The sequence below is a fragment of the Dermacentor variabilis genome, chromosome 6 (assembly GCF_050947875.1).
Source record: "Dermacentor variabilis isolate Ectoservices chromosome 6, ASM5094787v1, whole genome shotgun sequence".
Classification (NCBI taxonomy): Eukaryota; Metazoa; Arthropoda; class Arachnida; order Ixodida; family Ixodidae; genus Dermacentor; species Dermacentor variabilis.
The window spans coordinates 42477750-42489176 of record NC_134573.1 but is presented as its reverse complement, the minus strand read 5'-3'; positions in this window follow the sequence as shown (position 1 = coordinate 42489176).

Genomic DNA, 11427 nt, shown 5'->3' with positions numbered 1-11427 from the left:
ATCGTTAATCGATTCACACACCGTAAACAAATAATGCAAGAAAATCCTCTCCCTCCCTCAAAACCCTTCGTTGAATGCTAGCATACTAGCCAAAATGTGGAAATGTGTAACCAATGTAAAAAAACTAAAAGGCACACTTTTAATGTCGCCCTCTCTGCACGATTAAAAAAAACACAATTTGCAACGCACTCAACAGCAAAATAAAGAATGCAAGGAGGAGCTACTATGAGCGCAAACTTCATCAGACAGGCAGCAACTGAAGACAAATGTGGCAAGTCTTAAATTCCTTTTTGCGCATAAATGAACAACTCTAATTTATCGATACCATCAAAAACTATCACATGACATATGATCAACCATTTGAGATAGAAGAGCATTCAGTGATATATTTTCCTGGGCAAACCAGTTATCAGTAGCCGTTCTTTCTCACTAAAACATGTGCCGCATTCATTTTTTTTCTTTACGCTACAACTCCCCATTAGTGGGAGGCCCAACTGATAAGCTCGAGCCCTGAAGACCAGCATCGCCTGGTGAGCAGGGCCAAGCTATCAGCTCAAGCCCACGGCATCCTGGACTAGGGACGCCGCCCACCTCGGACGATTTTACCGTCGGCTCATTTCAACTAATAAAGTTTATTCCTCCTCCTCCTCCCCATGAGGTTCTTGATGTCATTCGCACGCTGAAAGTAACCAGTAGCGGTCTTGATAATATTCATCCCAGTAACATAAGACTAGTTGCTCATCTTATATGTGATCTTTTATGTTTTATTAAGAATTTAATATTCAGGACCGGCATTTTTCCTTCTGAGCTGAAACGAGCGAAGGTAATTCCAGTTTTTAAGAGAGGCGATCGTTCTTTAGTAACAAATTGCCGCCCAATATGTATGCGGCCATATTTTAGTAGAGTGATTGAAAAGTTTTTGCTACTAGATTAACCAATTACCTGAATAAATTTAACATTCTTTCCAATTCTCAGTATGGTTTTCGTCCTGGCTATTTGACCGACCTTGCTCTTATCTCCCTAACGGATCGCTTAAACGAAGCTATAAATATGTATAAAGGGTATATTGCCGGTTCAGTTTTTATTGATCCTATGAAAGCTTTTGACACTATTAACCATCAAATTTTGTTTTCAAAGTTGGAAGCTATAGGCATAACTGGGCTAGCACTAATGTTACTACGAACCTACCTGCCGGATAGACATAACATAGTTAACATAGGATAAACATAACATAACATAAGGTTACTAACCTAGGTGTACCGCAGGGTCCTATTATCGGACCTTTATTATTTTTAATTTGCATTAACGATCGGCGTGACTTTATACCATCCTAACACTGTGTATTGTACGCCCGCGACACAACCATTATCAACTACGATAAAAATATTTCGTCCCTGGTTACTAAATTCAATAATGACTTAGCTAAGCTTACAACTTGGTGTAGGATAATAATCTTGTTATTAATCCCTCGAAAACCAAGTTTATTGTATTTAATTCCCACCAGAAACCATCTTGTTCAGTTCCATTGCTGAATCTTGTCTCCCATTTAATCCCTTCTAGCACTCATTGCTCATTGTAAGGGGTAGAAATAGACTCTAGACTCAAGTTTCATTACATTTCTCGAATATTAAAAAGAAAGTTGCTTACGGCACTCGGCTAGTGATTAGAGCGCGCCAATTCTCTAACCGTGCTGAAGTTGTCTCGCTATATTACGCTTTTATACACTCACTCATTAATTACTCGTTAATAAGTTGGGGAAATATATATAATACTCACCTCAGTTCACTTCAAACTTAGCAAGACCAAGCAATTAGAATAGTCACCTGTAGTCCCTATAATACTAGCGCTCTCCCATTGCTACAGTCTAATAACATTCTGTCTGCCAAAGAAACTGTGTTGTATAATTTGGGTATATTTATTTTTAAGCAATTGAATAATCAAGTTCCTGCATGTTTTATTCCTAAAACATGCTTCAAGAACGCTAATATCACTAGATTTGCTTTAAACCATAATTTCATTCTACCTCAGGTGCGCACCAACTATTGAAAACAATCAGTTTATTTCTCAGCGTTGTCATTTTGTAATTCCGTATCACTTTGCGTCAAGACTTCGCGTTCAACATCCGTATTTAAAAAAAGAACATCTGAAGAATTTTCTTCTAACAGAAGATAATTAACATTAACATTTTTTTCCTTTTTTCACCTTTATTATTTCAAATATTCCGCTGTCCTGGAACCTTTCTTTTTTTATTAAGGGTCATGTATATTTCGAAGTTTTTTCTATTGTTGTGTTATTGGTCATGAATATTTTGAAGTCATGAAGTTTTTTTGATGTTTGTATTGCATGTCTCATTAAAAATTTTTGTCAGTTAATGTCCATTTCGTTTAGTTCGTTTAGTTTTACTGCATTCGCTCCTTGCAATTCTCTAATTTCCTTCGTTAGAGTTATTGTAACTTCTTGTTTTGCATTCTACATTGCCCACTATCTTCCATGTTTCCTTATATATGATTTTAATGTGGTGCTCCTTGTTGCTTTAGAAAACGCATATTTATAAATAACAGGATGTACCGATACTGTCATTGAATATGGGACCTCCTTATGTATATTGTTGTTTTTTATAACCTGTAATCTATAATGAATAAATTCATTTCAATTTCAATTTCTGCTCGCTACGCTGCTGATCGAAAACTGCCCACCCTTCAGGAGTTCAGGAGTGCCTACCCATTTCGGAGCTGACGAGAAACTGCTGCGCGCACGCTCGGCTGCAACAGTGAGCAACGACGTCACTATTGGCGTAGCCAATCGCATGCCTCTATTTCTTCACCTATGCGCAAGGCGTTGGACATGAGGAGTTTTTGGCGCACAGGCTACGGACGGAGGAGGAGGAGGAGAAAAAACTTTATTCAGGTCCTGTACAAGGCGTTGCCACCTTCCTGGCTAGTCCCATGTTGGGACTGGAAGGTCAAGCCTCCTAGCCCTATCACGGGCGTACTGGACAGCCAGGGCTTGAGCAATGTGACCGTGGGGCTTAATCATTCCGGAAAACCGATTCTGCGAATACCAGGGCCGAGCGGCCCACACTGCCAGAGCATATGTTCAAGCGTGCATATCTCCTTTTTGCATGCTTGCCACATAATATTCATGTTTGCAATGTAGAACCATTCCTTCATTTGTGCATGTGAATAACAGGACTGTGTTTGTAATTGCCTAAGTATAAATGCTTGTCCTCTGTTTAGCCTATAGTGAAAGGGTGGAAACTCCCTCCTTCCCATGTAGCAATGTTTTGTAATTTCATTGTATGTAATGAGCATCTCTCTCTGTAGGTTCTCCAATCCAGCAGAGTAAAAGCCATATTTAAGATCGGCCCGGTATGTAAGTTCGCGGGTGACGCTGTTGGCCGATTGATTTGGATTGACGGGAATTTAATCAAGTGAACGAAAGTGCGCCGGGAACCGATAAATGTAATGCGTAACATTTGCTTGTCTTATGGTAATTATCCTCGCAGCATGTGGAGAAATCTTGCCCCTATTTAAATCTCTAATAGCCGTTTTCGAGTCACTATATATTTGCGCGTATACCCACTACCACCGATGCGAACTTAGATCCTTGTAGGCAGCCGAATCAACAAAGCAGGCTCATCTGCCCCCTTTATCAATTTTCTTGATTAACGCCCTGGCTCGTGCAACTATTCTGTGGATGTTATGTGTTAGGTGGATATTCCTATGTAGTGGTGCGACAATTATGTTGTCTACGAGTACTTGATGAACTTTAGTGTACTGTGCTGGGTCCGTAATGGGATTCGTCATGATCTCGGCTAGGATTGATCTTCCCGGGCTGATTGTAGATGGTCTTGCCATTTGTGATATTTCTTGAGCCTCCGCGTTCTCCCTGGTCGTGTTTCGTATTCCTAAATTGAGCAATTTTTCACTGCTGGCTTGAATTGGGAGCCCCAATGCGCTTTTAGCAACCTTCTTGATCACTGCGTGAAGCTTCTTGAGTTGAATGTGCGTCCAGATGTACATGGCAGCGGCGTATGAAATATGACAGAGTACGAAAGAGTTGATTAACCTGATGAGGTTATCTTCTTTTATGCCCTTATGTCTTCCTGGCCGGCGTATAATCATCCTGTACGTATTATCCTTTTTAAGGTTGATTTTCTACAGCTCCGTATGGTTTCCGAGAGGAAGTCGCCAGTGGGATCGGAAGCTTCTCGGCTCCATCGATTTATGAGTGTTTCCGCAGTTTTTTTAGTCCTACACCCAAAAGCGGCATATCATCTGAAAGGTCAAGTCATCGCGAACCCAGGGATGCCAACTTTTTGGGTGAGCGTAAACTTTGCGAGTTTTTACGGCAAGAAAATCGCACGAGTCCTGTGTGAGCGCGGCCAGACCTAACGACGGTTGGGCCTGGCGCATCCTTCGTTGGACTTGGGGATTGAACGAAATACCGCCGAGATGGAGATAGACGAGGCAGGAACTGGGGAGACCCTGGACAACGGACCCAACGACGCAAAACGCGTTTCCGTGGGAGAAGACGCTGAAGGCGTTGCGGACGGTTGGATCGAAGTTGCACACAGAAGAAGGCGCCGCATGAACGCTACCCAGATGACGGGAAAGGACGACACCCGTCGCGAAGCCCGGTGCCCCGAGGCGGCCGAAGCATAGTGAACAAAGTTCTACGAGCAAGTAGGATGCCCAGACTACCCAGGAACGATACCAAGATAATCGTTCGACCGAAACACTGGCTGAATATAAGGAACACGTGCGGAACGAGTCTCGACGAGGCAATACGCAACGAAGCGGTGGTGGGCAACGACGAGATGATGACGATCTGTCCCAATCCCATGCAAAGCATCCTGGTGGTAAGCACACCGAACGAGACAATTGCGACAAAAATTGCTAAGATCAAGGTTTTGACGATCAACGGAAAGAGGCACGAGACCAACGTGTACGTTTCGGCACCCGAGCAAATGGCAAAAGGGATTATCCGCAACATTCCCCTGATGTATACGCAAGACCAGCTCATGCATGCTCTGGTGAACTCGAGAAACCCCTCTTTAACATACGCCAAGAGGCTCGGCAGTACGACCACCGTGATATTGCTGTATGAGGGAAACAGAGTCCCCACATGGGCTTACTTCAATAGCATCATGATAAGAGTATCATTGTATCGGGAACAGATTTACTTTTGCAAGGAGTGCGGCAGGCTCGGCCACCGACCCGACGTATGCCCAAGACCGCAGATCAAACTATGCCCGGCCTGCGGATCGAAGAACCCGAGCATCGAACACGAGTGCACGCCAAAGTGACAGATATGCGGCGAGGCACAACCCACGGCCGCCCGAATGTGCAAAGCAAAATATAATTTGCCACACATAGTGAGGAGAGAAGGTGGCGGGCGAGAAGAAGAGAAGAAAGGGAACACACATTGGAAGAAGGAAAGACGACCCCTCAGCGGACCCCATCACCATCGGGGTACAGTATGGCGCAGGGAAAAGGCCAAAGCCGATCGAGATCTGGATCCCTCTCGCCGATGAGAAGACGTAGCCGAAGTCGTAACAGATCTAAGAACAGAAGTCAAAGCCGGAGTCGGAGTGGAAGCCGCAACCGAAACCGAAACAGCCCCTTGCCAGACGGCGTGCGGGCCACACATGGCGAGATACAGACAGGGCCGGGCAAGGTCACCTGGTCCGACATAGTCGCGGGAAGAAATGGATACTTTATAGAGAGCACCCCCTTTTCTGGCAGCACGAGGGAAGCCCCGACTCCCTCCTGGCGGCGAGGATGGAAAAAATGGAGCGAGAGAATAAGGAACTTCCAGAAGAGCTGGGCAAGGCCAGAAAGCAGAACGAACAATCAGCGCGGAAAATCGACGAGCTACAACAGATGCTCAACGAAATCCTGAAGGGCATGAGAGGATCCCCTCCGTGAGAGGATCTCCTCCTTCACCTGCCGCGAGGCCGCCGAGCGAGGCGATGCGACCGCGACAGGAGGCGAAGTAGGGCAGATGCACATGTGTTGCGACGAAGAAGCGCCGGCGACGGCGGGCTCCAAGCCCAAGGGCACAAGCGATGCGCCACCTACGGAAGACGCTTTGGACCACGCACAAGCACCGAAGAGACCCCGGTTTCGAGCCAGAAAAATAGACGCGATCGAAGAGATGGTGAACAAACTGACGGACAAGACGGAGCGAATGTTTGAGGTACTCCTGACAAGGCTGAACGAATACGACGCGGGACGGAACGCGTAGTACGCAGCGGCTAACACCCAACTCGCGGCCATGAATAAGCTAATCGAAGATCTGGAACGCGGGACGATGCAGCTGAAGCAACAGCCACATCACCTCCACCTGCCTGGAAGGGCCGGGGTACCATCGTCACAAGCGGTAAACGCACCGGCCATCCTCGCCAGCGACAACGCCAAGACCACCCGCACCGGGGCAGGAGGAACACACGGACAGTTGCGTCCCCCCAACACCTCTGCATAACAAGCATGGCTGTGTCCCGCAAGTACGACAACAGACGCATAGTCTGGCAGTGGAATTGCAGGGGCTTCAAAAACAAGAAAGCCACGATGGTGCAATACATGAAAACGCTGGTGAACAACAAACTTCCTGTCGTGATTGCCTTGCAAGAACCTTTCGACCGGGCCCTACGACCGGGCTATGTGACGTGCGGCCCCCCTATGAATGCATGGGGAAGGACGTCAGGGTGTGCACCCTGCCTAAGCGTGGGAAGGCCTTCATCGAAGACGAACTCGTGCTCCACGAAGAGTCGGACATAGACCACGTACTGATCGAAGTCGTGCCGAGTATTGGAAGTAGGAAAACCGGCCTTTTCGTGCTCAACGTATATAGCTCCCCCTCCCAAAGATGCCGCACTCACACTTTCGACGCCCTCTTTCCCGAAGCGATGGCCAAGGCCGCCTCCAGTTCCTTGCTGATATGTGGAAACTTCAATGCGCCGCACACGCAATGGCGATACGGAGCCAACTCGCCGAAAGGGAAGAGGCTAGCCGCACTGATGGACGAGCTCGGCCTGACTGTACTCAATGAACCGGCTTCGCACACCAGGATCAGACAGGGAGTGTGCCGCGACGCATCCCCCGACCTATCCGTCTGGTCAGGCGCGGGCGTGTTCACTTGGTCGAACTCCGCAATGGCCTGGGTAGTGACTACAGGATCCTGTGCGTGACCGTGGAAGAGGATGAAAGCGAGTAGGACGTCTGCCGGAAGGCCAGAATCGTAGACTGTGACAGATTCCGGAAGAGTAGAGAACAAGACAAGAAGGAGGGCCCGATCGAAAACATCAGCGAATGGAGCAGAGTACTACTCGCGGACGTAGAGAAAGCTACCGATGAGATCCAATGAACGGACCGGCGACAAGAACCCAAAGAAGAGGCAGACAGATCCCGCGGAGCCGTGGACGACCGCGCTCGCCAACCGTCCAGAGTGGACAGCCGGCTGGCACATCTCGTTGCGGCCAAGAAATACATGCAACAGAGAGCGAGTAGGCAAAAACTCTACAGGAAGATACGCAAGAAGATCACCGAAATCAACCGGGAGATCGAGACGCATTGCGCCCACCTGTGCGAGCAAGAATGGCAGGGGCTGTGCGACACGATGAACGGCAACATGAGCGCTGGACGCACCTGTAAAATTCTCAGGCACCTGCTCGGCCCGGCAAGCACCAGAACGGCGACCCGTACAGAGATGGCCAAGCTGCGACACAAGTAGAAGGACGACCCTGAGGCCTTCGCGGAAGAGATCGTGCAGACGCACCTGGCTAGCCCGGAAGTGCAGAGTCACCCAGAGTGCCGCGGGGCTCCCAACGAGGAGCTGGACGCGGACATTTCCGTGCAGGAAATTAGAACGGTCCTCCAGCTACTGAAGACCAACTCGGCGCCCGGTCCTGACAGGATCACCAACAAAATCCTGAGGAACCTGAAAGACGACGCCATCGAGAAGCTCTCCGAGTATATCAACGCGTGCTGGAAGGAGGGCCAAATTCCGCAAGAGTGAAAGACCGCGGACGTAATACTGATACCAAAGCCGGGCAAACCGCTGGAGGTCGGAAACATGAGGCCAATCTACCTCACGTCGGGCGTCGGGAAAGTGATGGAGCATGCCCGCCTTAACAGGGTGACGACGCTGCTCAAGAAGCAGGACACCTTCGGCGGCCACATCATCGGTTTCCGGAAGGGACTTTCCACGCAGGACGCCATTCTGCAGATCAAGGAACAGGTCGTAAACGCTCCGAGCGCGCATATGCGCGCCCTGCTCGGGCTAGACCTCAAGGGTGCCTTCGACACTGTGAAGCACATGGCCATACTTGACAAGATCAGCCTACTCGATCTCGGGGCGAGGTTCCACCGATATGTCAGCAGCTTCCTGAATGGGCGCGAGGCGACCGTCAAGATGGACGGGGCCCCGCCCCGAACGGTCCGAATGGGTGGTTCGGGAACGCCGCAGGGCTCTGTACTCTTCCCCATGCTTTTCAACCTCGTCATGATCGGCCTGCTCGAACGTCTTGACGCGATAGAGGGCATCAATCACACGATATACGCAGATGACGTGACGGTGTGGACCAGGGAGAACACGAGCGTCGGCGAAATGCAAGACCGACTCCAGCGGGCCGTCCGGGAGGTGGAGCGGCACCTCGAAGACGCGCGACTCGTCTGCTCACCCGACAAATCGGAGATCCTCCTCCACAGACCGCGCAAAAAGGGACCCCTTCCTCAGGGTGTGAAAGACGCCCGTCGCTTCGGCGTCTACGTCACGATGAGGGAAGGGACCCGCATACCGACGGTGTCCAAGTTGCGAGCGCTCGGCCTGTGGCTGGAAGAGAACGATGCCAACCGCGAGCTGGTTGCCCGACTACAGAAAAAGTGGCCACTGCCATACACCTCGTGCGGTGGGTCGCGAACAAGAGGAAAGGAATGAAGCAATACAACGTTACGACGCTGATACAGGCGAACGCGCTAAGCCACATAGCGTACGTCGCCGCGTACGCCGACTGGAATAGGAGCGAAACCGACAAGCTGAACGTGGCGATCCGCAGGGCGTTCAAGACCGCCCAGGGAGTACCCCAATACACGCCAACCCACAGGCTCGTCGAGTTGGGCGTACACAACACGCTCGAGGAGATCGCCGAGGCGCAGAGAATCGCGCAGCTGGAGAGGCTCTCGAGCACCGTAACGGGAAGACGAATCCTAGACTTGCTCGGGATTCGATATCACGAGGCGCGTGGACTGAAGGAATCACTGCTACCGGAAGTCAGGGACGCCATACAGACGGAAAACATGCCGAAGAATATGCACCCGGTGCATAACGTGCAAAGCCGTAAACGCAGGGCGGTAGCAATCCTCGAGAAGCATGGAAGACGAGAAGGCGTCCTCTTCGTCGATGCAGCCAGCGGGCCAGGGCCGTTGCCGAGGATCTCGAAAGATTTTCCTCGGGCGATGAACCCCTGGCAGCCTAGCCCTGGGCACCAACATCAATAACCGTCGGACAAATAAAGTTTATTCCTCTCCTATCCGTATGGTTTTCACCGTTTGCGTCCATGAAAAAGCCTAGTACCCTGATCACATTGACTCTGGGTATATTGACACCATTTTCTGTAAGTATGTGTATATCACTTTCCGATAGAGGTTTCCAGCCCTTAGGCTTGCCTCCTTTTCACGTCTATAAATAGCAACTGCGATTTAAATGGGGAGCAGCTGATTTCAGTGGGTGTGAGGTATTCCTCCACCGTCCTGATTGCTTCAGTCAGCGCCTCTTGCATGTGCCCTTCATGGCCACGAGCACACCACACAATGAGATCATTAGCATATAAGGTATCGTCAACGTCTTCAATGTTGTCCAGCTTTCTGGACAGACCAATCATGACCATGTTGAAAAGGACAGGAGAGATCACCGATCCTTAGAGGTTTTCTCGATCTCCGAGCTTGTGCCTCGGACCTTTACCGTCGCTGTCCGTGCTTCGAGAAAAGATTTGATGTATTTAAACATCCTCAACCCGAGTCCAATGTCTTGTATCATTTTGATGATGTACTCATGCTTGATATTGTCGAAAGGTTTTTCCAAGTCTAATCCAGCTATGGCCTTGGTATTTCTAGAAAATTCATCTAGTATGTGGTGTTTGATTTGCTTCATTGCATCCTGTGTGGAAAGTTCGCACTTAAAACCAAGCATGTTTTGAGTGTATATGTCATTGTCCTCTAAGTGGTCATTTAGCCTATTAAGAATTGCGTGTTAAGCGACCTTTCCCACGCATGACGTAAGTGATACTAGCCGTAAGTAGTCCAAGCTTGGGGGTTTAGCCGGTTTCGATATTAGTATAAGTTGTCAAGTTTTCCATTCTTCCGGGACTTCGCCTGAGCTCCGTGCTTCATTAATGAAGTCTGTTGGCGATTCAATTGACTACTCATCGAGTTTGCTGAGTGATCTGTTTGTTGCTCCACCAGGACCAGGGGCTGACTTTCGATTTAGTACACTTAACCGCCTCTGGATTTCAGATGTGAAGGGTGGGTCGAGTTGAGGTTGACAGGCTCCCCTGTATTCTGATGGAAGTGGTTGGTCCTGCTCATTTTTAACTGGTAGGTATTGGTCAATTAGTTATTTGGTGATTGTTTCGATGAGCTGACCCATAAGGGCTATGTCTCTAGTTAGTGTTAGTGCTTCTTCATCCAGCCGATGCTTGATGAATTTCCACGCCTTGTCATTCCCTATTTGCACATCGATTGACTCACAAAACGCATCCCACTGTTGCTGGGAAATGGTGTTGCAATGTTGTTTGATTTGCTTCATAAGTTCTGCGATTATTTTTCTCAGCCTACCATTTTGCCTTTGGGCACGCCACTTTCGGTTATGGATTCCATGGCCTCTGTTAAGTGGGCAAGTTTGAGTTCATTGCCTCCACATTACTATCTGTAACAATCGTTTTGGACGCTGTTTTGATGTTCCGTCAGATGCACTCACACCAGTCGGTGAGGTTGAGTTTGGTGGCTTTTTCCGCTTTGGGCTCTTAGCTTAGGAAAAAGGCCCCAATCTACAACCTCGCTATCTTGAGTTCGGCCTTTCCCAACTTCCGATTTGAATTCTATTACGTAATGATCGCTGCCAAAATTATGTTTGTGTTAGTCCATGAAACATGATCTGTGTTCTTAATGTACGTAAGGTCGGGCGTGGTGTCTCTGCATACAGAATTGCCGGCCCTTGCAGGATGTGCCATATCCGTGATTAAGATCAGGTCGAGCTCATCCGCCTGGTTCAGCAGATTCCTGCCCTTGACATTCGTCGTAGCGTACCCCCATAGTTCGTGAGCTGCATTGAAGTCTCCCAATCTAATCAGAGGTCCAGTTCCAGCGAGATTTGTAGCCTTTTCGAATATTCTCTTGAAGGGGTGTTTCTGGTGTTTCGGATTCCTGT